General features: G+C 46.7%; 2 long non-coding RNA genes across 3 annotated transcripts; both read right to left on the bottom strand.

Moving 5' to 3' along the window:
- Positions 1-375: 375 nt before the first annotated feature.
- LOC109285296 (uncharacterized) lies at positions 376-10,006 on the bottom strand. Its single transcript, XR_009461167.1, has 3 exons — positions 9,429-10,006; positions 2,049-2,185; positions 376-714 (listed from the first exon to the last, which is right to left on the bottom strand). It is a non-coding gene; the product is annotated as an uncharacterized LOC109285296 (long non-coding RNA).
- Positions 10,007-13,166: 3,160 nt separating this feature from the next.
- Positions 13,167-17,760, bottom strand: LOC109285297 (uncharacterized). Of its 2 annotated transcripts, XR_002093010.2 has the most exons (4): positions 17,709-17,756; positions 16,462-16,579; positions 14,738-14,886; positions 13,167-14,258 (listed from the first exon to the last, which is right to left on the bottom strand). It is a non-coding gene; the product is annotated as an uncharacterized LOC109285297 (long non-coding RNA). The 2 variants fall into 2 exon arrangements; XR_009461166.1 differs by lacking the exon at positions 16,462-16,579 and having other exon boundaries at positions 17,709-17,760.
- Positions 17,761-26,503: the final 8,743 nt, after the last annotated feature.

Raw genomic sequence — 26,503 nt, 5'->3', positions numbered from 1 at the left:
AATGTATATATGTAAAAAAAAAAATGTTTTTAATGTGTTTTTCTTCATAAGGCTTTCATTTGTCATTTGCTGTTCAATTGTTATTGTCTTTGTTATTATAGTAAAAGGATAAACTTGGCTTTTCCTAATACATTTTTGTTCACTGAGGAACGTTTGGTACCAGGTATCCCACAGTAGGTGCTGCTGGTTTCTGTGTGTTTTGTATTTGGCATTGCAAAACCCTTACTTTATCACCGATGTTTCAGTTACACTTGTGAGTGCACACACAGACAATTTGTATCACTATTTCTCACACACCCACGTTAACTAATGTTGGAATTACCAAGGACCTCCACTTAACCGCAGCCTTAGCAGTGGCAGTATCAGTCTTATCGCATAGCCCTTCTACCTTGACTTGAAAGGACCACATCTATGAATCAGATGCGACTTCAAATCTCCAAGAGTACTTGGCCTTTTGCAGTGACTTCTTGGAGTGATAATTATTACCAGTTGGACTGGTTTTTGTGCTTTTGACATTAGTCCCTCAGAAACAACAGATCTAGGCACAGATTTAAGTTACATGTACTTTTTATTGTTAGAGTGTTTTTAAGACTAGATGACCTGACACTGAGGACTGCAGAAACGTACAGGCGCACATTAGATCACCATGGAGACCTAAGCCCCAGATTCCTAGACACTGTCAGGCACACGCAGCTGCTGGCATGAAAATGCATTCTGCAAAAATGAAGGCCTGGTTAAAGCTGTGCTGAACATTTGGCCCTTATTGCCTTTCAAGACAATATCATCAAGACACAGCATGAGCTTGTTAGTTTAAAAAACAAAAAAACAAAAAACACACAGTCTTAAGAACTAGGAGTCTCAGTGGACTCAACCTGCAATAACACTGGCAACCGAGAATAGGTATAGTTATAAAAAGAAATTGCTTTAAGTTCTATCCAATAAATCTGTACAAGCGACAAGCTCTTTCTACCCATTACAGTAGGCATCTATTCAACACACAAAGCATAGCAAACTCCAAGGGGCAAAAAATCACAAGTATAGTAAGAAGGGGCATGATCTAATGAACAGGAATCCAAGACACCTTAGCTCTGCTCTTTCCTAACCTCACTTGTGATCTCTTCCTGCCTGTTTCTCCTCTCATCATTTGTCTTGTCTCTTTTGACAGTAAGCTGCTTGGGGCATGAACCATCTCACTGTGGTTTGTACAGTGCCCAGAACAAGTCTCAAACAAGGCCCCTAGACACTACTGTAATAAATAATCATCACTGCACTCGTTCTGGATCCACACAATGGTATTTACACGGAACCCTGGTACATCCATTTTATAGCAAATAATTGTTTCGCTATTGGCTATAAACACACATAATGAAACCAGTGTCTGTATCTTCAAGACTACAACTGAGAGTTAACAATGCTCCAACAGGCAATAAAATGTAAATGTAATAAATTAGACATTATTATGTAATAGATGTTGGGAGCTTGTTAATAGTTCTGTGGCTTTCTGACTTCAGGAAGTCAGCTGAATGACCCTCCAGCAGCAAATTTTCTTTTTTTTTTTTTCTTTTTTTTTAGAATGTCCACCTCCTTTCAAATTGTACAACATTCATATTTAAACATTCAACATTTAAAGCAATAGCTTTGTTCATTTCGGCAGGGATTTTATCATGGGGTCTTACTACTTCACATGGGGGCTAGGGTGGTGTGGGTGCTAAGGTGCTGGATTGACAACCCAGAGGTTGCAAGTCTGAGGCGACAGCAGAGGTGCTCATGGAGTGGCCAAGCCAGATTTCAATGAATCTGTGATTTCTGCTAAGTAACTTGTCACAAGGACAAGGACAAGGACATGAGAAGGAAGGGACCATTTAACACCTCCTTCCCACTAAGGTACCTATAGGAAGGCTTTATCCTGTCATTTCTGGGGCTGTATGAATAGGAGTTAAAGAGCCATGATTTTACTTAGATCTGGGTTACTGGTAGGTTAGAATTTAAGTCACAGGCTTACCTAAAACTAGGCAACTACATAAGGATGCTTAAGAAATTTTGCTTACATCCAGAACAGGAAGTTGATTTGTTCTCACTTGGAAGCTGGCCCAGAATCAGTAACAGCAAGTTTCAAAGGGAGATTCAAAGGACTCAAATCTGAGGTTGCAGTTTGGCTCCAGATTGAGTTATGGGATGTGATGGTCTAAACAAAGGAGAAAAAAAAAACACTGTCAGGAAAGAGTGTTCATTTGCCTGATAAACAGCACACCCAAGTTGCATAGCAGATACCTTGTCTAGGCATGTGCCCCAAAAGATCTCATGCAAAGCTTCCTCCAGCTGCTTCAGAAGAGGAGCAGGCTGAGGAGACCACCATCAGCCTTTAATGCCTATTAATGAGAAGGCTGGCAACACCAAGACTTACAGACGGGAGAGGCTCCTGTCTTCTAGTCTGGACTCTTTGCTTCCAGTAAGACACGCTTTCCCAGGGCTCTTTATTCATTTAATTAAACGGCTATTAAATGCAGGGCACAGTAAGTCAGCCGCAAGAGGAGGGCATGAGAGTGGACTGGATAATACCTGACCCACGTTCTAGAGTCAGAGATTTCAGATGGTCTTTTTGCAGCTTCTGACCCCAGTCTGAGAAGGGGTTTTCCTATTTAGACAGGAAAGCTTTACCCTTGCTTGGGCAAGGAGTCACTTGTTACAGAGTTCAGGCAGGGAGGGAGGGAGGAAACAGGGTTGCCATTTTAGTGTTAAAAAAGAGGGAGAATAGACAATCAATACATGAATATTATAATCAAGTTATATAAATACTAAGCAACACTGCAAGAGAAGAAACCCATTGAGGGGCATGACAGTTGGGCAGAGTGTTGCTAAGCTTTCTGATGACCCTTGTGATCGTGCGGATTTGTAATGCGAGAAGCAGGAGGAGTCTGAAATAGTGCTCGAGGGACTCAAAGGAGAGGAACCCATAGCAGATCACTACCCTGGCAGAAGGCCAGCAGGGGACAGACATTTCTGCATCTGTATTTGCTCCCTTCAAGCATATATGCACTCCAGAAACAGAACCTTTCATCTACAACTGCAGAGGAATCAAAGCATCAAAGAAGTAGGGCTGGAAGGGACCTCCCAAGGTCATCTAGTCCAGTGGTTCTCAACTTTTGGTAGCTTATGTACCACCTGCTGATCGACGCAGCAAAAGTGAAATCGCAAGTCCCACCATGGCGCTTCCAGTTTCACTGCTGCAAGCCGAGTCCCACTTCTTCCTCACGGACCACGGCCCAGGGTGAAGCAGCCTGTGAGGGACCCCCCCTCGCTGTCCCCTGGCACACTGCCGCCAGGCAGTGAAAGCCCCAGCACACCGGACACGGCAGGAGGGGTGGCAGCCAGAACTTCCGGCCCGAACAGGCAAAGATGCCTCCAACCCACTGGGCGTGGGGACAGGCCAAACTCAAAACACAGCACCTGCATACCCCCTGCCCATGTGTACACGCACCACAGGCTGAGAAACACTGATCTAGTGCAACCCCCCTGCCTGAGGCAGGGTCATCCCTATCTAAACCATCCTATACAATCCATAATCTAAACTCTTTGTAAAACTACCATTAACCATGACACAGCACAACACAAGACATAACACCCTAACCTGTCACCAGTCAAGTAGGGGAACCATGGCCGTCAATATAAGGTTCTATAACAGGTTGTCAATATATGCTCAAGAGATCCCAGAAAGGGCCACACCTCCCCACTACAAAGGAAGGCAAACACCCCCACCATCTGACCAATATGGTGATCCATCTGACCCTGAGTGAAGGCACAAAACCATCTAGTCAGGAACCTCTAGTTTTAGTCTCAGCAGGAACGCTGGCACACACCAGTCAAAATCCACAGCCTTAGCTGCAGCCATCCCCCAGTGCCTCTGAAGAAGGCTTTAAAACACCCTGGCACATATAGTAGAAAGAGGGGAAGTGGTCAACCAGCAAAGCCCAGAAGCATGGGAAATGCCCATAGTAGAATACAGACATAGTTATGCCTAGATTACCCCCAACGAATGGCTGCTCAACTTCTTCTTGAACACCTCCAGCGATGGGAAGTCCACAGCTTCCTTAGACAGCCTGTTCCATTGCCTCACTATTGTAACAGTGAAGAAATTTTTCCTGATATTCAACCTAAACTTGCTTTGCTGCAACTTCAAGCTATTTGTCCATGTCCTACTCTCTGCAGCAAGAGAAAAAAGGTGCTTTCCATCCTTTTTACAGCAATCCTTCAAATATTTGAAGACAAATCACCCTCCACACACATATTTAAGAGTTAATAAAACTGATATAAAAGCTAATCTCATGAATTTGAGGCATCTGGCTCATGATTTGGAATGCATCGGGTGGGCTGGCAGTGCACAGAACTCAGTGGCTAAGTACAGACGGTCAAAAAGCCTGAAGCGGAATCGATTCAGTCTTTGCAGATTAGTCTAAACTGCAGAGATTAAACTGAGAACCAAGTGAACAGATATTCACTTTTGATTCAGGAAATACAGCCACATGCAGCAGTGACTCAGGCCAGAAGTTGGGGGGTGCTAGAGCACGCCTGCCAGCCACTGCCAAAGGGAAAGAACTGAAGCTCCAAGGCTTTTCCCAACTCCCTGCTCAAGCAGAGTGGATGTGGCCAGGCCCCAGCCTGGGGCTAGAATGCTGCAGGATAGGTGTTTAAATCCCTTCCCTGGCCCATACAGGACTCCTGCCCAGGGCTGCCTGGGTGGGGCGCAGGCGTGGGGTGGGGTAGTGCCTGCCCCGTTTCTGCCCCCCACCCTGCTCCCCACTTAAGGGAGAGGGGAGAGAAGCCCCTGCCAGGCTGAGGAGGGGGTGGGTAAAGAAAAAGGTAGTCACATTGAACTTATAAAAGCTTGAACAAGAATAGTCCTCTCTCTGAAGCGAGCACATATTGAACACAGCAATTTGCAGCCTCAAGCACACAAAGAACAACCAAAAGTCTTCACCTAAGCTGAGATACAGCCCAGTAAAACACAGTAAGAGCACACATGACTTAGTCTAACTTAAAATGGAATATAACAAGCCGAAAAGAAAAGAGAAAGCCTTGTGCAAGTCTTACGTAATCCTGGGAGCAGAGTGGCTCCTTACAGCCAGGGATTCAGGAAGTCCTTCTTGGGGAATCAGATGGTCTTAGATGCTGGAGTGAAGATCCCACAGGCCCCATCTTTACTTGGGTTTTTACAGGTGCACTTGCATCCCTTCTGCGCCTTGGGTGCCTTGACATGAGTATGCTTGTCACCTGTAGCACCTTTGCCAGGACTCTCGTGCATTCACTGTCTTTTGTCTCTGCTTAGGTATTCCCATTTCCCACCTTTTACAGATTCTGCTTTATAATGTAAATGTAGTTCTCTGCTTTCTTTGGTCACACCAGCCCAAGCAGTCTGGGCCCCTCTCCTGTTCCCTTAGCTCTATCTGCAGGACATGCATGTGATGACTGTGCCAGGTCTTTGCCAACACCTCCTACCTCTCAATCTGGTCCTGCAGGGCTTGGCCCTGTGCTCAGAGGTGACAGGGGACCAGTCCCTCCAGCCCTAGTTCCCCAGCCTCTTTCCCATCCCCCATTGCCTGAGGGAGCTGAGGGGAAGCATCCCACCCACCCCCTCCCCTTATCAACCATTTGCCTCAGTCTCTGCCAGAGGCAGGAGGAGGTGGATTCTGCTGGCCCCCTGCCAAGCAGACCCCAGCTGGGGTCCCATGCCAGTGGGAAAGGGGGTTTAAACCCCGCCTCCACCTCAGCCTGCCTGCCCACACTCCCTGCTCCCTCCACTCCAGCAGGGAAAAGTCTGGAAGGAGCTGTGTCTGCTCCCCCCCACAGGCAAACCCAGCTAGGTTTGCTCCCTAGCTGGAGCAGTGAGGTGGGAGAGGGGCAGGGCCAGCCCTGCTCTCTGGAGCAGACAGCATAGCACAGCCCAGGGCTGCAAAGCATCTTGGGATGCTGGGGGACTGTAATTTAACTTGAAACAGGAAGGGGTCTGGGACAGAAATTTCATAAACCAGTTTGACCTAAACCAGTTAAGTCTGATACTACATTCAACCAGGTTTATCTTAAACTAGCTTCAGCCATTTTTAAACAGGTTTACATGCACTGAACTTCTGTTCTGTTACAGGTTTAAACCAGTTTCTGATCACCAAGGATCCTTGTTTTTCCATGATAAATAAATAAATAAATCTCAAGTTCTCTGATCAAAACCCCCAAATCTGTGACTAAAATGAAAGGCCCCTCACTCCCCCCACAGCCCCCTGGCCCTGATCATGCCCCTCACTCCAACTCTACAATCCTCCTAGCCCTGCTGGTGACCCTCACTCCCCCTGGCAGCCCCTGGAGCCTTGCTGGCGCCCCCTGCCCCCCAGCCCTGCCAGAGGGGCCTCCCAGCTGCCAGGGCTATGGGGCCATGGACCTGGGACCGCAGCCCCCTGCCCCCAGCAGAAGGCAGTGGCTGCTGCAACAAAGCAGAGCCCAGCTTCTCCCCCCATTGCCTGTCTGAAGCCCCCTTCCGCTATGCACACTCACAGGGAGTCAGGGGGGAGCCATGCCCCCCCCCAGATCTATGCACGGGATGAGAATGGGCACAGGCTGCCTGCCGTGGGCTCAGGCTCCTGCCCTGCTGCCCTCCCTGGGGGCCTCTGCAGTCCAGCGGGTGTGACGTGGCACTGCAAGGAATAGCAGAGCCATGCAGGGAAGCTTGTTGCTGCTGTGAGATCTGTGCTGCCCTGGTGATGCTCCCCCTACCCATAAGAGTCACAACCCCAAGCCCCCACCCCTACTGCTGCCACGTGTGCAGGGGATGCCTTGACAAGGCAGCAGGAAGCTCACAGTGGCAAGCAGCTTCCCTGCGCAGCCCTGCTGTGCCCTGCAGCACCGGGTTACACCCACTGAGCTGTGGAGACCCTGGGGGAGAGCAGCGGGTAGAAAGCCCAAGGCCTCAGCAGGCAACTTGCATCTACCCCCACCCTGAACACAAATCTGGGGGGCACAAATTCCTTCCCCTGCCCCCTGGGAGTGTGCACAGTGGCAGGGAGCCACCCCCTTCCCCCTGGATGAGCCATCTGCATCCCCATCCTGCTCCCCACCAGGGCCCTGTGGCCACTTATTGTGGTCCCAGGCCCCAAGCCCCATGCACCACCCAGCTGGGCAGCAGCAGCAGCAGCCCCAGCCCCAGCCCTAGGGGGGCCTCAATCCCCTCCTCCCCACTTACCTGCAGGAGCTGCTGAACAGGCTGCCTAGGGCCATGTGTATATACATGCGCATGGTGCCCCTGCCCGACTGCCCTCCTTGCCCCCTGCTGGCTGGAACTCTGCCAGCCTGCAGAGAGCTCTTCGGAGAACTGAAAAATCCATGGGTTTCTCCATTAAAATGAGAAATCTGTGTTTTCCTTGGGTAAATGGGGAAATCTACATTTTTTTTCCATTTTTCTGTGGGAAATGGATAACCCAGATCCCTGCTGATCATTTAAACTGGTTTATGTATAACTTCTGTCCCTAGCCAATTGGGCACTTCTATAAATCCCTTTAGGTTATCTATAATTTTAGGAGCCTAAATGCTTTTGTAAATCTGGCCCTGAGCAACAACTAGAGTCTGAATATTCTGGTAGGGGAAAGCACAAGTACTGTCTCCAGTTCCTTGGGGTCAGTAGCAGCCCTCTTTGTCTCTTCTTTGAGTTCAGACCAAGCCTCACGCCCTCACTCAAGAAAACTTTCCCCTCAAACAAAGCAGGTAGGGACCTTAAGACGGCAGAATCCATCAGTCTGTTCTTGCTCCCTGCCCCCATGGAAGAACAATATTCCAGCCCACAGCTTCTTCCTACCAACTAAGCATCCAAAATAGGAAGTTATACAAGACAGACAGATGAAGGAATTTAATTAACCTCAGTCACAGAACAGTTTACTACTCTGGTTGGGTTTTTGGGCTTCCTCAGCAGGCCTTCTACAAAAATAGAAAATATGAAACAAGATTGGGCAAGACTTACTGATCAGGCACTGGGTGCATCTGCACATTCACTAATGTGGCGTAATAACAGGTACTAACTTAATGCGCTGTAACTGGCGCTACTGTGCATTAGTGCAGATGAAATCTTTTTAGGTGCTGCTTAATGTCCATTGGACTAATCTATTGCTCATCAGCATGGTTTTTACCAGCCATGCTAATGAGCAGTAGAATTAGTCCAATGGGTATTAAGCATCTCATATAGATGCACTAACTCTGTTGTTACAGGGTCCCTCTTACCATAAAGAAGTTTCCTTCTAATTCTTTTCAAATTCAGGACAAGTTGCAGTGGGGAGAGAAGGCTGTATCACAGATCATGTCACTGTGTTAAGAGTCAGGGCAGCAGGCAGGCTAAATTATCCCCAGCTGGCCCTGGTTACCTAAGTAGGCCTGTCTGAGTGGCCTAACTACTTTTAGCTGGCCCAAGTTACAACCGTGGACATTATTGTCTGCTTGCAGCCAGCAGCTCTTTCAGTACCCAGGACACTATTTATCAGGATAGCTGCCTCTTGGGCTAGCTTTGGACTTCCAGCTCCTTCTTTCAAGTGTCCTGGTTCCTGCCTACTGATGTGTTTCTTCCAGACTTGACAGCTCCTGGCCCTTTTACTTCTGACTTCAGTCCAGACCCAACCCCTGTCTTCTGACAGGTGGCTCCTTGACTCAAGGCTTTAGTTTAGCAACCAGCCATATCTCATAAAGTCAAGCCACAACTGCCCATATCCCGGTTGTAGTCCTGACACTGCATGGAGACATTCCTGCTTCCTGCTGTTCCTTCAGAAGCCATGTTTCGGGAATAGAGCTGGGAAAACTTTGTGACTGAAAAGTAAATTCTCAAAAAATCCAGTTTTGGGGCTGAATGAAACTATGCACAAGTTTGGGTTGAATTCACCAACCAATTTAAACTGCAACTGAAAAAAGTGGACAACTCACTATGAACTGTTGTAGCATTTATTAAACCTGTGACTTTGGGAAACTTCTAATTAAGGCAAAGGACTACATTCATAAAAATGTTCATGGTAGTAGGGGACCTGCCCAAATGATGGAGACCCAGGTTCAGTTCTTAAGTCTGCAGTCTGGGATCTATATCTTCCACCTCTCTCAAATATTCATTGAGCCTGAAAAGAGGAATGAGGGCATATATATAGCCCAGTGGCTCGGGCATTCACTTGGAAGGTGGGACAGCCCCTGCTGCAGTAATAGTTAATTGTCGCATGAAGACCCTTCTCAGAATGTGATTTAACTAGGTGGTTAGGGACCCTTCCTGGGAGGTGCGAGATGTGGGTCTCTCAAAGAGAAGGGCCATTACCAGTTGTGTGCATTTGCCCCTCTGTTTCCTTTGTCTTGCCTCACAGACACTGACAAATCTTTCTGAGTCCATGTAAACTATCATTGGAAATAAGGAATGGTAAGCCAACCTGGAGTTTTATCTGGAAGAGGATGTAGTCTATGTCCAGTCACAATTACCACTGGTCATCTCATCTGTAGAGCTGCTTAGACAGACAAACACACTGGACGGTTGTTGGTTAGGAAGATCCCAATAAGCACCACAATGCCTCTTCACATAAAGATGGGAGTGTGGAAGAAATCCTGTTTGTTACTGGCTATATGGCTGGGAAGGCTTGTAATGGGTAAGAAGGTCAACTCTTATTGGACCAGCTACAGAATTGAGAGCAGTGACCCACAAGCGCTGAGCCCACACCTGGCTTGTCCACTCTCCCTCCAGGCAAAGGCATTCTAAAACAAGTCCTTCTCCTAGCATCCCAATTCACGTTTAGTAGCACAAACAGCTGGATGTAATAGGTAATAATTTAAATGATGATTGCTTAACGATAATGTTTTCACAATGATCAGTAATGTGATTAATTGTTGTTACTGGTTGCTACAGGAGATATAAAACATGCTAATGTAATATATTTGATGACATGAGGGTCCCATTGTGACACCTTTATGAACTGGTGTCCTTCTGCAGCTGTTCTATTTGCTTTGGGGAAAGGCTGGGGATGATTTTCTCTGGCAGAGAAATTCTGAGGAGAGGGCATTTTCATAGGTTTGAACTTCTACATGGGTGCAGCAAAATCAGAGGAGGCATCAAAGAGAGGACTCTATCCCCTTGACCAAAGGCAGGCTGTTGTATAGTTTAGGCAATGAGCATTTTAGAGCAAAATCTGAGAGAATGTAAAATGATCCTTCAAAGCAGGGACTGAGAGCAGAGGAACCTGAATCCTTTGTAAACTCTTCTATGCCCCTCTATGAAGCTACTCAGCCTGTCCTAAGCAGCCCTTCAACCTATAACCAAAAATCCCCAAATTGAACCTAGAACCAGAAGAGGAAAAGAAAGCAAGAGGGAAAAATATGCTATACTGAACCCCTCTCTGACTATTTTTTCTCTGTTCAGGACACCTGGCCTGATGAAAAGCAGGAGCAATTTCTGTCACTCACTAAGAGGCTGAAGTCTCCAAGTGAGGGGCCCTCTGGCTGCCCTGCAGTATAATAGGTAAAGCACATTAAGCATCCAGCAACCCCATACCACCGGCTGCCCCAGCAGAAAGAGCAAAAGAAGCCAGAGTCTGCCTATCCAAGGAAAACAGCACATGACCAGCTCAAGCAGTCACCAGGACCTGATGCCAATGGTGGGGATGGCAAGGGCCCCTCCAGAGGTTGTGAGGGGCAAGGAGTGGGGAGGTCTGGGGCATTTCTAGGCACCTGCTGTCTGCTGGACCTTGCCATGGATGATGATAGAGCCACTTGGAGCCCCTTGGCAGATCCCTGGTGCTCAAAGCAAAACCAGTCCAGGAGCTACAGTGGTACCCTCTGGCCTTGCATCATATATAAGACAGGAACCCCTGAGGGGTCATGATTATCCTGATGGCAATCATCACTGGACCCTTTGGGCCTCCTAGATCACCACAGGGTTGGATCTGAAGATTCCCAGCCCAGTTCAGACCTGTAGGACAATGACCCCTCAGACTTGGCCCTACGCAGAACAAGGGAAACTCCCCTGGGATGCTTTGTCCTGGCTCTGGGTAGATCTGGGCAGCTTGGAGACTGGGATTGGGAGAGGGAAATATTGATGAAGAATGGGGCAGAAGGGGGCTTCAGAGTGCTTTGCTCCCCAGAAATGCAGCCCTGATTGTCTTTCCTCCCTGTCTAGTCCCAAACACTGAAGACAACAAGCTGCCAAACCTGCAGTCCCAGGTCTGGCAGCTTGAGCCCATTCTGCCCCTGGGTGAGGGAACAAGTATCCATATGGAGCAGGAAGCAGGTGCTAGCAAGTTTCTCCAGGTGCTTATCCCCACTGACAACAACATCAGCAGAGCCTTCTTCATCTGGCAAGAGAAATATGGAAAGCTGCTTGAGGCTCAGATCATTCCCACATCTAAGGGCTGAAAGGTCATTATGCACAGGGTGGTGGCGGTGAATAAGGAAAACCTCAGAAGAAGGCACCTCAGCAAGGAAATCAATAATCAGGCAGATCTCCAAGAGTCCAAGCACAGACTTGAGAATATGGTAGGAGAAGGACCAGCAGCCTGGACTTCTGAAAGTACAAGGGGGAAAACACTGAGCTGGAGAGAAAGATCAAGCTTTCTAAACTCAATATGAGAAAGAACACAGGCAAGAAGAGGCAGGTGATGATTTAAGCAGTTTCTGAGTCAGCCCCACAAGATGCCTTTTGGAGTGAACACAGGAATATGAAAGAAATCCTGGGTCTACTCCTTGAAATTGTGTGCAGAAGTTGTCATGCCATCAGATTGCCTTTTCAAGCATCTAGAAGCTGGCTGGCCTTTGTAGATTTCCACACAGCGATCTGAATTAGGGAACAAGATCCATGAAACATTATTCTCTTTGCTCTGTCCAGGGGCCTACAGCAAGGGACAGCCAAGTTCTGCAGCAGGGACTGCTTTAATGAGGAAGTGGAGGCCACTTCCGCATTCTGCATTGCCACTGCCAAAACTATAGCCACAGCGGGAACCACAACTGCAGCTGCAACCATAGTCAGAGCTTCCCGTCCCTAGGCCACGGCAGGAAGAGCCCCCAGTGGCACACACCTCTGGCTGAGTCCCAGGGCCTGCATGTGCTGGCACAGAGCTGACCCGACCTGCTGACACCTGCCTTCAGACCAAACCAGACTGGCTCTGTGCCAGCATGTGCTGATCACAGCAGCGCAGGCAGGAGCTATGTGCCATTGGGCCAGGTGGGCTCCATGCCTCCATGGGCAGCTTCCCACTGGGGTACTGGAAGCCCCACATGGAGGCACAGAGATGGCTGGCCTGGCCTGATGGCATGTGGACCAGAAGCCATGCGCCATCAGCCCGGGCAGGCTCTGTGCCTCAGTGTGAGGCTTCTAGCACTCCAGCAAGAAGCCACACATGGGGGCACGGAGCCTGCCTGCCCTGAGGGTGCACAACTCCATACTTCTATGTCCAGCTTCCCACCCTGCCCGATGGCATACAGCTCCCAGTCCTCATGCCATCAGACCAGGCCAGCCCTCCATGTGGGGCTACCCAGAGACACCTCCCCACTCCCTCAGCCCCCACCCATACACCCCTGCCCTGCCCCCCACCTCCCCACTGGCTCTTCCCCAGCCCCCAGCCCTGGCAGTCACCTGCCCCTGCCCCACAGATCTGCAGCCCCCCAGCCCTGACAGAGGGGGCCCCCAACCCCCTGTAATCCGCACTTACTTCAAAGGCTCCAGGAGGCAAAGTGAGCCTGACCCAAGCCCTGACTGACAGTCTCAGGCCCTGCCCCTTCCTCCTCTTCCTCCTGCTTGGGACAGGGCTTAGGGTTTGCCACCCTTTTTGCAAGAAGCTCTTGCAGGCTGGAGCTTGACCAGCTTGCAGAGAACTCTTTGCAAAAGTGGAAAATCCATGGGTAGCTCCATTAAAATGAAAAATCCACCTTTTTCTCTGTTAAAAGGGAAAATACATGCTTTTCTCTGTTTTTTCCATGAGAAACGGAAAACCTGGATGCCTGCTCATCAGTGCCTGCTAGGTGCAAAACAAGTAACACAAATTCTCTGATAAAACCCCCAAAATCTGTGATTAAAATGAAAGGCCCCTCCCCCCTGGCCTGATTCATGCCCCTCACTCCCCCCCCAACAGCCCCCTACCCCTCCCACCCCCAGCCCTGCCAGAGGGGGCCCCCCAGCTTCAAATAATGAGAATTCAGATTTTTGTGGGACTGGGCCCTTTTGAAGTGCTCTGCAGCTGTATGCTTGTGTTTGGTCACAGTTGTAGAGTGGTTTCAGGAGCCAGATCACACAAAAATTGTCACTTCTGCCTGCGCCTTAAGCCATCAGCATCCAGTGGTGTCTCAATCTCCCTATTTAAGCCAGAGAACACTTTCCTGTGACACCGGCTGAGGCACTAACCTTTAACTGACTTGTATCACAACATACGCTGGATCCATTCATGGGTAGATCTAGAATTTTAAAGAGGGGGATGCAAATGGTGAGGTGCATCATCCCATCCCATTTTCTCCAATTAAAGAGAAACTAGAAGCTTTACTAATATATCAGGGGAGCAGGGCTGTATTATTCAGTTTAAGATTGAAGCAAAAATAAATATAGTTTCATTGCAATGAGTTAAAGACAGTCTGCAGGGCTGTGAAATAGGAGCTACATTAACAGGAGCAGCCAACAGCCAGCAGAACTGCAAAACAAAGGAAGCTTAACTGGTGGAACATCAAGACCATTAAAAAAAAAAAAAAAGAGGACCATTAATACCTGTTGAATAAAAAGTTTAGAAGGAATCAGGTAAATTATAACGAGCCATGAAGTCTAATGACTCACTTAGCACTGCCCGAATAGACATGCTAATGCCACTGCCAGGCAGTTGACTTTAAATTTTGGGTGGAGCAGGAATCAAAGGTGGAGGTGGGGGTGCAACTGCCAAACAACAATTTTATTTAATAATCATTTCTTATTGCCGTATTTTGCAATGTAGGGTTGGCAGTACTGCTCTCACTATGTATTTACATTTACAGATATAACACACTGAATTCTACTGTAATGCAATAATAAAATGGAAACAGCACCAGCCAGATCATATGTTGAAAGTGGCATTTCGTTCTTAGTGCATGCGTCATACTCAGACTTTCATATAATTGATAAATGCCAGGGCATTTTTCACGCAAAACTGCTGACAGACAAATTGAGCTCCATTTTTGATTTAGGTTTCAATATTCATGCTTCCTCTTTGGGCTTGGCCTTCCTCATACGATTCTGTCCCCTTCTGAACTTGTATATCCTGGTTTTGATTAAACAGGAGAAAAGAAACAAGAGGAAAAAGTAAACAAAAAAGAGCTGAGCAAAACCAGTGGCTCTAGCAAGCATCTGCAGTGACCGGCTCGTAAGCTCTGTGCTCCCTGCACAGGTGGAGCTCCATGCACTTGCACAGATTAAGGGAGTGCAGCTGCATCCCCCTCACTCCTATATTGTGTGCCTGAACTCAGCAGGACTCACGAGATAAGGAATTAGTGGTATGTCCTTTTTAGAGCTGGGGACTGAGATGAAGATTAAGTGACACCATCAAGGTCACAAAAGAATTTGGTGCCAGAGCCAGGCAGTTAACCCACATCTCAAATCCCCAGCCAAGGCCTCAACTGCAAGGTTATTCTTATAGCTACCCAAAATAAATAAACAAAGGGGGTGGGAGAAATCAGACATTTTCCAGAATATTTTGCTCTAATTTTTTTAGAAGTATTGGAATAAATAAAACATACATACAACATTTGAAAAAGTTCACCTAGCTCCAGCAGCTACTCATTCCACACAAGTCAATATGGGATTTCTACATGTCTTTTGTGGACATCTCTTGCCTGCCAGTTTTAGAAACGCATTGAAAAGCAGTAAGGTAAAACAATAGGTTCCATGAGCTGGTGAGAGAATTAGAAATATAAGTTAGGCCACTTTAATGAGGAAGTGGAATTAAGAATCAAGATAAGTGTCACATCATGCTGTCTATAGAGAGTGATAACCCAACAGCTTTAACTTTAATGTTTCTTTCTTTAAAAAAAAAAAAAAAAAGAAGAAATACTCTTCTTCCATTCTGATTAATTCTTCCTTGGATTTATGATTGTGCAATTTGTTCATGGTACTGCTTTTAATTCCTTTCCCAGTTACAGTAAAGGCATTGTGCATGGAACATATGATCTAAAAGCTGGAATCATCTTTTGAGCCAACTGCATCGCAACTATAAAGAAAGTTGCCACTCTCTGTGCACATGAGCTCAGTATTACTACTACCGAGGTGTGGGCAGTCAGTCAGTCTCAATGGTTGGCCTTGACGTACCAAGATGGAGCACCGCCAAGACTCAGGGGCCATACTCTAGTGGAGGTACTAGAGGGTCCAGGTGGCATTGAGATACAGGGCTGGATGTATGCGGGGTCTGGAAGCTGCTTCTAGAATGAAGGGCATTGTGTAGCCAGAGTGTAGCATTTTGGGCTGTTCTTAAAATGTGGGGTGACAGCTAGTCAGAACAGCTGGTAGCCTGCTCAGCCCCAGATGAGCTAGTTAGGACATGAGGACTGCTGGCTGGTCTCCATATTAGCTGGGGAGATGGTGGCTTCCAGGTTCAGCAACGTGTTTAGCACTGAGCACCAACCTCCGACAATTTTTTTCTCCACCCCAGGATGATTATTCTTCTTGCTCCCCACCCATCTCTGTAGAAACGCGAAGTCACATACTAAACTGAAGCATTCACAAGTATGGACAGCTAGGACCTGTCAATATTCTCAATTTAGTATGTGCCCCACAGAACAGGGCACAAGTTTGGATACAACAGAGCTCAGTTTGGATAGATGAAGATGCTGCATGTTTCCAGCCAGAGTGTTTCCTAACACTCCAATTATGAAAATAACTCAGGGCAGCCAGACTGATACAAGATTAAATAAGACCTGATTCAATCAATATTCCCTCCACATATTGATCTGGTCAATATATACAAGATACACTTGAGATTCATTATTGACAGTTCTCAGAGCTCCAGGGAGGCCAGCTCAATCAGTTAGTTCCAGTAAAGGACAGGGTCAGCACTTGTACAGAAAGGCTTATTGCCTCTCAGAAGAGCAGTCACAGCTGTCACTTCACATTAGATGCATCGCATAAATGATCTCTCAAAAATACCTGGCTACAACAGAGGTGCCGTACTTTTGTTTGTTTGTTTGTTTTGGTTTGGTTTTTTTACGCACCAATTTCGACCCACCCCTTATTGTTTCAGCTACCCTTTTCCAAACTCCATAAATAAATTTCCATGCACTAATTATTCCTTGGAAAAAAGAGACTGTTCTGAGCATCAGTAACATCAGCACTCAGTATCACACTAAAGCTTAAGGTATTCAGCACTCACAATGCTATCTTAACATCTGTAAAAAAGCATCATGAGACTATGGTTCATAGTTCCTTGATTGGCTTAAGTACAAATATTAGGGAAGTACAAGACTTTGACTCACATAGAAAAAAGGGATGTCCTTGCAGCATAGAGAGTTTGGATACTTGCCAGTCAGCAGCTGAAATGTTTCCTTCAGGGTCAGGTTTTTTAGTGTATTGCCTTCTGTTCCATATATTGCCCTTTACAAAAGGACTGTCCAAGTTGGAAGTGGCTGGGAGCCTCACCAGCAGGGCTACACTCTGTGCAGGTTGCACGAAGGGCCCACCCCCTCCAAACTGTGCTCCCACTTGGGTACCACTACACTTTATGCCAGTGCCCCCCCGCCCCCAGCTGCTGCGCCATGCCCCAAACCTCCCCCTCAGCTCTCAGGCCCATGCTCCGACGCCCTGGTCCCTGCAGCAGAGATAGGAAGCATATGCTGGAAGCAGAGGGGAAGCCTGGAGTGGCTACTGGCTGCCGCTTAAGCTGAAGCGATGTTGGGGGGTGATGAGGGAAGTGTCAGCTAGGCAGGAGCCCAGGGCCACAGCTTACCCTGTCACAGACCACACATGGCCTGTGGACCACCAGTTGTACAGCCCTGTTTTCCAATAACAGACACATTGCAGTCTTGCAACGACACCCTCGCTGTGGCCCCTAGTGTCTCTGATCAAGCAGGCTTGACTGGGCCAAGCACATGAGCCCCCGATCCTTGAGGAATATGGCTAACCCAGTTCTCTGCAGCCAGCTTGTTTGCTGAAAGCACCGCTTGCCCTTTCTAAACACACCTACAGCCTCAGACAGCACCGTCACGCAGCCACAGCTGTGTTCACAGCTCTCCCTGGTTCTCCCGACTGCTTTAGCTTTTCCCAACTCTAATCCAAGATCTTCCCTGAAACTGGGAACTGGCTCTGCTCTCTCTGCTTTTCCTGGCATCCTGACTCAGCTTGGTTTCCGGACCCTGATCTCAGATTTTCCCTGAAACTCAGCGCTAGTTTTCTGACCCCTGGCTCCTGATCTCAGCTTACATCTCAGACTAGGTCTCTCAGATCTCCCCTCTCTGTTCCAGTAGCCTGTGCCTACACCCCGCTAACCTCCTAGTTGCACCCCCCTCACCCCAAGTCCTATCCACAGGCCCAGCCACCTACATCTCAGCCAAACCCGGCTGTTCTTGCTCTCTCTCCCTGCATCCCAGGGTGCCGCAGGTCCAGCCTAACTGCAGCCTTTGATGCAGAAGATAGTTTTACTGCCTCCCATCAAGGCCTACTTTTAATTGCCCACCACCTGCCTCACCAATGATATTTCCAGGCCTGGTTCACCCACACAGCTTACCTGAGTTAACCGTTTCTCCCCTAGCAGATCTCCTACTTCTAAACTGTCTCCTATGCATCTGCCAAGCCTTCTAGCAAGGCTTCTTATATAGCCCCAAAAGGAGGCGTGGCTCCTGCTCTAAGCCTACATCCTTAAAGGTACATGACCCCCATAATAGGGATAGGGGTCCTCTATAGGGGGCCATGTTAGAGACAATTAGAGACCTAATTGTCTCTGCATCCCAGTAGGATTAAATGGATAGCCTGCTACTAATGGGAAGAAGAAAAAATTGGAAGTCACACTGTTAAGGGAATGAAGCTCTTTGTTATGATGATTCCCTATCTGTCAATTCTCTCACAATTAGGTGCAATTGTAAGGCTCCTGCTCACATTTCAAATCTTTGCCAAACAGCAAAAGTTTTCAGCAACAAGTTTAATGAATTAATGTTCTGGGGTACATGAAGATAATGTGTTTCCTTGCAATGCCCCTAATTTTTTTTTGCAGCATTAGTTTTATCACAGAGCCCTTTTAAAAAGGTCTTTGTGAAAGCATGAGAAGAGTGCAGGAGCTACACTTAAACCTCAGGCTTTTTAAAACTCAATGTTGCCCCACTGGAATATTGAATGTTATTGCTGGACAGATAGATCTGCCTAGTAACTAGACCAGCATTCTGATAATCATGAAATATTTGCTATATAATGTTCAGTAATTATACAATTTTACCTTTAAATATAAATGCATGTCTTGTCTTCCAACTCAGGAATAGGACACTGCAACAATGAGGACTGAATACTCAGAGTCTGTCATGGCCACCAAGTGAATCATGCTAATACTAGCAGCTCGCGGTTCTGCAGCATCCTATGACAGGGGAGCTCAAGGTACTGTGTAAATTTTAATGAAAGCTCACAACCATACTGGAAGGAAGGCAAGCATCCTGTTGTTTTAAAGATGAAGAAACCAAGTTACAGAATGGAGCCACTTTATGTGATTGCTGAAAGTTTACGCTGTAGTCTGAGGCAGAGGTAGGAATAGTACTCAGGTCATTTCCTTCTCTGATTTGTGGATAAAGCAAAAGGCTCTCTTTCCTCCACTTCCCCTCATTTTCCTTATTGAAGACGTTGCCTCAAAGGTAGAATGACAGTATCCTGCAGGAAATGTACACGTTCCTCTTTCAGCTTCACTAAAAGCTCCTCACCCAGACAGAAACAGGAATGCAAAGGACAAACAAGAACCATATGTAAAAAAGAAGATCATATAGATATCCATGTCATTCCTCTCCCAGTTCAACCAGTGACCTAAGATCAACCCCTTAAAAGAAACCTACAATAGCAAATTGAGTACTCCCTCTGTCTGAAATGAAAACATACAGTGGAAGGGAGTCATTAAACCTGAATAAACTGACCCAGAGTTCAATAAACAACTGTAAGAGACTAAAAGATAAGGAGTTGAAACATCCAGAACAAACAAGAATATCTCAACACAGCAAGGAACTGTGAGCTACACGAAAGTTACTTAATGTCCCAAGAAAGAAAACAACTAACTTGTAAATATTTGCCATGCTATTTCCATTTAAATACTTATCATATTTTATGGCATATAGGTTGTATTTTATGGTGTATAAGTCGACCCCATTCTTCTGATCCAAAAAGTTAGGAATTTCGTAGATCCGGTGTATAAGTTGACTTCACTTTTTGGATCAGAAATACGGGGTTGACTTACACCAGCCCCTGCACGCCCACACTGTGGTCTGGGCCCCCAGGGGATGGACACATGCCACAGCACCACTCGCAGGGAATGGGGCCAGGCTCAGTGCTCAGCTGGTGCAGCCCCATCCCCTGTGAGCAATACTTCCTGGGCCACACCAGCCAAGCACCGAGCCCAGCGTCGCTTGCAAGGGATGGGGCCACACCAGTCAAGTGCTAAGCCTGGCCCTGTCTGCTGCAAGTGGTGCTGTTGAGCACCAAGCCCAGCCCCATCCCCTGTGAGCAACACCAGGCTCAGCGCTCAGCAACACTGCTCGCAGAAGATGGGGCCAGGCTCAGCACTTGGCTGGTATGGTCCAAGCAGCACCACTCACAGGGAATGGGGCTGCACCAGCTGAGCACCAGGTGCTTGGGCCGCACCAGCTAAGCACTAAGCCCAATGCCACTCACAGGGGATGGTGATACAGTGTATAAATTGAGGTTGAATTTTAAGAGTTAAAAATTGGGCTTCAAAACTGGACTTATACACCATGAAATCTGGTATATCTTGTAAAGACACAGTATATTGAGTTCGCGGAATTAGATCAACATTTAATCCCTCTGCCTGTTTCAGATTACAATGTTGATCACATATTTATGGAGCTATTCTCCCATCATGTGATTAAGTCCTGTTAGTATTAGTCCGAGTTATGTGTAGGGAGAGATCATATGCTTAAAATAGGGATACTCAGATCATGACTCCTGACTCACAAGTAGTTCTTTGCAGACACTTATCACAGGTTTTTTTCTTTGGTGCTAGGGCACTTGAGCAGGCCTCTTCCATCAAGAATAACAACACAATGTGTACTCACCTTATCAATTGTAGCTACAGAGGCTTACTACTATTGAAGTACTTCCCCTTGTTGGACTATTCAAATATTAACTAATGTCCTGAAGTTTTTTCTCTTTTTGGAACTAGATTGTGTCACAGTTCACACACAAGTGCATACATTGAGGTTCTCTGGTGAACATGGGCTGTAATTTCATAGGATTCAACTAAAGCAGGGATGGGCAATTATTTTGGCTGGAGGACCACTTAAGGAGTTTTGGTGAGATGTCCAGGGCCGCAAGGGTAGCCCCACCCCTTGACAGGTGTCCCACCCCCTAGTCACCATCTTGGAACCAGAAATCCAGCACCTAACTCTGTGATCTTTGCCATCAGAAGTCCCTCCCCTTGCTCCTAGAAGTACTGCTTTTAGGAGGGGTGGGTTGCCATCTTGGAACCAGAAAAAAACCAAATCATATACCAAAAGTCAAACATCTACTATGCACATTTTAATTTTATTTACAAAAATATTTTTGTCCTGATTTGTGCGTGTTTACATAGTGTATATACAGGTGATTGCATAATAGTTCAACATAAAGTCTTATTCTTGAATCTTGGCGGGGGGAGCGTGTGTGTATGGTGGGGCCCCGGGCTCTGCGCTCCTGACAGGCTCAGCCCCACGTTCCACATTCCCACCCAGCTGCAGCTTCTCCCCACCCACCACTGCTTCCCTACCTGCTGCCCCGAGTGAGTGCTGCAGCACGGACAAGAGGAGGAGGCACTAGAGGCCAGGGAAGCCCAGCAGGTCCCCCAGCAGTTGCAGCCATGGCAGCAGCAGCCTTGCCTGGAAATTGTGTATGCTGGCTGAGGCCGGGGCCCTCCCATGCGCAGGGGTGTGAGTGAAACATGCAGGCTGGGCAATGTACAATTAATTGGTGTATACCCCTAGGCTGGATGAAATTGCCTGGCTGGCCATATTTTGCCAGCCCCTGAACTAAAGCATGCCTTCCCCTACTTTTGAAGGCTCACCACAGAGCTGTGCTTACACACTGGATAGTTGCCAAGACCATGAGGAGAATGCACATGTCCAACTGGAAGAGAAGGAAAAGAAAAGGAGCTCCTTTAAATGAGAGTTACAGGTATCCTTAGCTCCAGGACAGCTTGACCTTTGAAGAAATTAGATGAATGAGTCTGAACAACCCCTATGCAAATAAATCACCTGTGAATGACGCTATGCCCAAGTTCTGCTATCACAAACAGGATTAGATGATTCCAATCTCAACAGCCAGAACGCTGCAAACACTTGGCATCTATCCTGATACACGACAGCTGCGAAAACTCAACTTGCAGGAATGGGAGAGGGTCTGAAGGGGCCACATACTGGGTACGTCTACAAGTGCAATTAGTTAATTAGCAATTAGCATGACATTTGCACCACAGCTCATTGCTCCTGGGCGCTGCATTTGCATGTGCGTCCAGGACCACAGCACACTGAGTTGGGGCACAGTAGCCCCATCTGGCAGGCGGTCCAGGATGTCAGCCTGCTATGGAGGGGCTGACTGGTGCATGAGAGTAGTTCCTGCACTGCCTTGTGGCAGGCAGGCACTCATGGCCCTTGTGGCCACTGCCCTCATGGCCTGGCAGGCAACTCCTGCACTGTAGCACCCTCATGCCCAGCCAGCCCCAGTCACCGTCTACATGTGCATTTCGATGCATTTAACTACTCCACTGTAGGATTTCTCTTGTCCCAGATAGTATGATCCTATAGCAGAATTCATTAGTTTCCTGCGCCCTAATACAGTCATATGTGTAGACAGCAACAGTTCACTGCTGAGCTAATTAGTCACCTCTGTAGTAAAGTGCACATGTAGATGCCATCAGTAGGACACAACTTCACTTAGTCAACACATGTTGACAGTAACTGAAAGGCATCACTATGCTGATCAGCATCCTGTGCCTGAAGACTTATTTGTTTCAGTCCAAGCAGACCAACCTGCACATCATGAAGCCATCATGTGCCTGTTCAGCCATCTCAGAAGAAGCTGAGGGGGTGAAATTTACTTTAGAAGCATTTCCTCTATGTTAGTCTTGAGGAAGCTTAGCAGATTGGTGTAAGGGTATTTTGCTTACTTCAGTGCACTGATCTGAAGATAAACAGAGAATTTCATGCTCCAGACCTGTCACGCTACCCTCCCAGAAGGATTCTCTGCTCACTGTACCATGTCCATCCTTTTTTTTATGCTTTTGACCATGACTTCCTCCCAACTCCACCCCAATTCCTGTTTTCTTCTCTCTCCGTCTCACATGTATCAGTTGACTTCTAAGCACTGTGGCTGCCTCCTACTATAAAGGGGCTGGACTTTTGTCCTAGTGAACTCTTCTCATTGTTGCCAGGAATCAGAGGCTATCACTGAAAAAGGCATCATCTGCAGTTGTCCACTCATTATCTCCCTCTGAATCTCACGTCTTGACCTCAGAACCAATAATCTATTTAATGGATCATTATGCTTCTTGGCCTTTTTTTGTCTATTGAGTGGGAGTAGATAAAGTCCCAAGACACAGACTGTTTTTCCTTTGATTACATTTATTCCTTCCCACTTGGTGAGTTTTTTATTAATTCAGTCTGCCATGGTCATAGGCTTCTGCCTGCTACATGAGGATGCTGTAGGCTGCCAGATCTTGTGGCAGGAGGAGGCAGGTATTATCCATAGCTCTCTGCATGGTCTTCCAGTTGTGGATCCTTTCTTTTGATTCTATGACACCCCTTTTGCCCACCTCTGCTTTTTGTTCCTGTGACCTGTTGATTTCTAGGTGTCATCGCCCCTACTTCACTCAGGCAGGACTTGTGTTGCTTTTCTGGGCTCTGCACAGCCAACCCAGTTATCAAGCAAGCTACCCTATTCCACAAGTATTCCACTTGCTGGGGAGGAGGCGAAGAAGGAGTTAACACAGTAATTCTCCCCTCATTCCCTAACTGATCTCAAGCACTGGACTAAAACAGAAGATGGAATCTACCTTATTTTTCCCCTCCCCCTTGTCCAGTGTTACAATAGCTCCATCTTTTGGTTCCATACAGAATGCAGTGATTTCATCTGCAAGGGCATTTGGGGGGGCAGGGGAGGAAAGGGCAAATCACAGTTATTGGAATACTATTGTTGCACTGAGCTAACATTACCCATAACCCAAGCCTCTGAGAACAAATCTTTAAACTAGTTTAGCTCTACTCATACACCTTTTAATTTTCTGTCCTGAGTAAAACAGGATCTCACATGTCCCTGAGGTGAGGAGCCATTCAACAACTCTCACCTGTGCAATTGCTTTTCAAAAGCAGTAGCCTTACAGATAAGATAGCAATCACAATGCCTCTCCCCCGCTCACTCTCCTGCATTCCAGGTCCAATGCAGTGTTCAGTAATATCACTCCAGGAACGCAGACATATTAAGCTATGGAATGTACATAAACATAACTGTTCCTTTGAACCATTTCTAATTGGCCTACAAACATAAGCTAATCACTTCCAAAGACATAGAGAGCTGAAAGGTAACCCAGCTTGATCAGAAACTACAAGGAGATAGTGGCTTGTTGTGCAGCCAGGGAGGAGATAAGATCTGTGTACTCTAATGCAAGGAGGTAGGAATAAGTGAACAGATGCAAAGAGAAAAAGATGTGGGTTTAAATAATCCCCTTAGGAGTTCTGGTTTGCTTTTATTCAAGAGAAGCCCTTAAAATGTCAGGATATGTCTCCCTTCCCAAGCGTGTGTGTATGTGCATATACATGCATGCTTGCATGCACATGCATGCATACATGCTTCCTACCCCACCCCACTGCACCCCCCCTTGCACACACAGCCCTGACACACCAAAATAACACATTCTTTCAAATATTTCTTCAATGTAGTACAGACTACAGTCCTACATTGAACCCAGTCCTGAGTTGGTGTAAAGTAGCCTTGTGCCATTGCCTAGATTTATGCCAACTGAGGATCCAGTCCCTTTTGTCTGCCTGAGGAGTCAGTGACACTTGCAAAGCTGATGCTTTCATAAGGAGGGATAAAGAGGAGAAGATGCACTCCTTAAACAGCTTTAATCCATTTATATTTCAGCAGAAAACTGTGCTGCTCGAGTTTTAGTACAAACCTTCCCCTCACTGGCTCTAGTACAGTACGCTCTTGAATTTCTATGCTATCAGGACTGGTGCTTTTGTAAAGATAAGTAAAGAAAAGAAAACATGCCCCTGATGACTGGCGCAAAACAGAAGAGAGAGACTCCGGTTCTGGAGGTCTGAGTGTAGGCAAATGAGATTATAAATGGACTCATGTTTCCTTGGATTATGAGAGTTGGTCTTGATCTTCTTAAACCAAACAGCTTAACAGCCAGGTATATTTAGAAATGCATTCACGTGTACTTCCTCTGTTACGTACTAAGATCCCATTCATCTGTATAGACATCCCCTTAGCTAAGTACATCACAGGAATTAGAAAGGACATTCTGCAGAAAGCAGCACAGAAGCTAAATTAACTAGGTAGCAGCTTTCCAGGCAACACAGTTTCCACTGACCCTTTAAATGACTCCAGTGATACAGCCTTATACTTGCAAAACACAACAATTAAATCTCTATGTGCATCAGAAACAACATATCGAATGGACCAGTCACAAATGCAGCTATCCTTGGCCTGGCTTGGACTAGTAGCCAGGTATATAGCTGAAGACAGAGAGCAACATAACCAGATAAGGTTAGACTGTTTGGATAAGGACACCTGTGGTAAGCCCCTGTCTGGTGGAATTGGTCTGCATTTCTAACATCTACATTGAATAGGCAGGACTTTGCATTTTAAGGCCTCATCCATGGCAGCTGACACACAGTAATGTGCATAGAGATGAGTTCAGTTGGACAATTTTATCATCACTCCACTGATCTGTACTCATGATTTCCCAATCAGCGAGGTTATCATCGCTCAAGGGATTTATATTCACCCTTCATCAATTAGCAAGTTTGTCATCACCATTTTCAACTATAAAAGCCTGTGCAGATAGCACCCCCACCCCTGGGTGGTGCTGCACCCTAGTGGCATGGTGTTGTCTTCTAGATTATATTATCTCTAGTTTCAGGTGTACAAAGGTTAAATCTAGCCCATGGAAGCTGATGCTCACACTTCAAATAATCCAACAAATCTCTTGAGTTGCACAAGTGAATATTAAACTATCCAAAAGTGATTTAAAGACTCCCCCCTCACCCCCTTTCCCTCAATGATTTATTTACCTCCACTCTGCAGGTTGCTTGGCTTTGCTCTGAGCGGAGTAAGAAAACACAGCACTAATAACACTGGTGGCCATTATGCACTAGCCTTCCCATTGCTGCAAACATCATGGAAGTGCCACCTGTGCTAGGGCAGTGATAGAAGAAAATCATAAAGATTAAGAAAAATCTGGTATCTTTTTACCCTATAACTTTCCCTCATGTCACAGTTAAAACATCTCACTTGTTTTCACTACTGAGTGGATTCAAGTCTTTGTGCATTTCGACTTTTATCACCTTTGCACACTAGAGGGGGCTAAAATACCAAAATACAAGATTCCTTTTGATTAACAAGGGAGTGAATTTCATGAACTGTAAGGCTACCTAGCCTCTGGGTGGGACCAGGTACCCCTTCTTTGCAATCTAAGCAAAACAAAAAGAAGGTGGAGACTTCACTTTTCTCTCCGGGAATAATTTATACTGATCAGGAAAGGTCAGCCTCTGGAAGCTGTCTGTCTCCATTCTTCAGGACAACTTTCTCCTTCTTGCTTCCCAACTACTTTCCACTATTTTCCCCTTGAGACAGCCTGGCTTTGCGGTACAGCTTCAATGCCCTTTTTCACACAGCCTTGTTGATTCCCGGACTGGCTGCTTCCTGTCCACCTAAGGCAGGTACTTCCTGGCTGTGATTGTTCTCAGCACTTCAGTACAACCTTGTTGTTTAATCTTAGATCAATGAATCTGGACCTTATTTAAACGCTCTCTGTCTCTGTCTCTATACTGCATGTTTTAGGGTGTGTTGCCTACAGATCCATCACTTTAGAAACTGAGCCACAGAGATGTTAACACTTTTAGAATTGTAGAATCATAGAAAACTAGGGTTGGAAGGGACCTCAGGAGGTCATCTAGTCCAACCCCCTGCTCAAAGCAGGACCATCCTCAAATAGATCATCCCAGCCAAGGCTTTGTCTAGCCAGGTCTTAAAAACCTCCAAAAATGGAGATTCACCACCTTTCTGGGTAACCTGTTGCAGTGTTTTACTACCCTCCTAGGGGGAAAATTCTTCCTAATA

Source organism: Alligator mississippiensis, chromosome 3 (assembly GCF_030867095.1).
Source record: "Alligator mississippiensis isolate rAllMis1 chromosome 3, rAllMis1, whole genome shotgun sequence".
NCBI classification, from domain to species: Eukaryota; Metazoa; Chordata; order Crocodylia; family Alligatoridae; genus Alligator; species Alligator mississippiensis.
The sequence above is the reverse complement of the archived record's forward strand: the minus strand, read 5'-3'. Positions and strand labels throughout refer to the sequence as shown.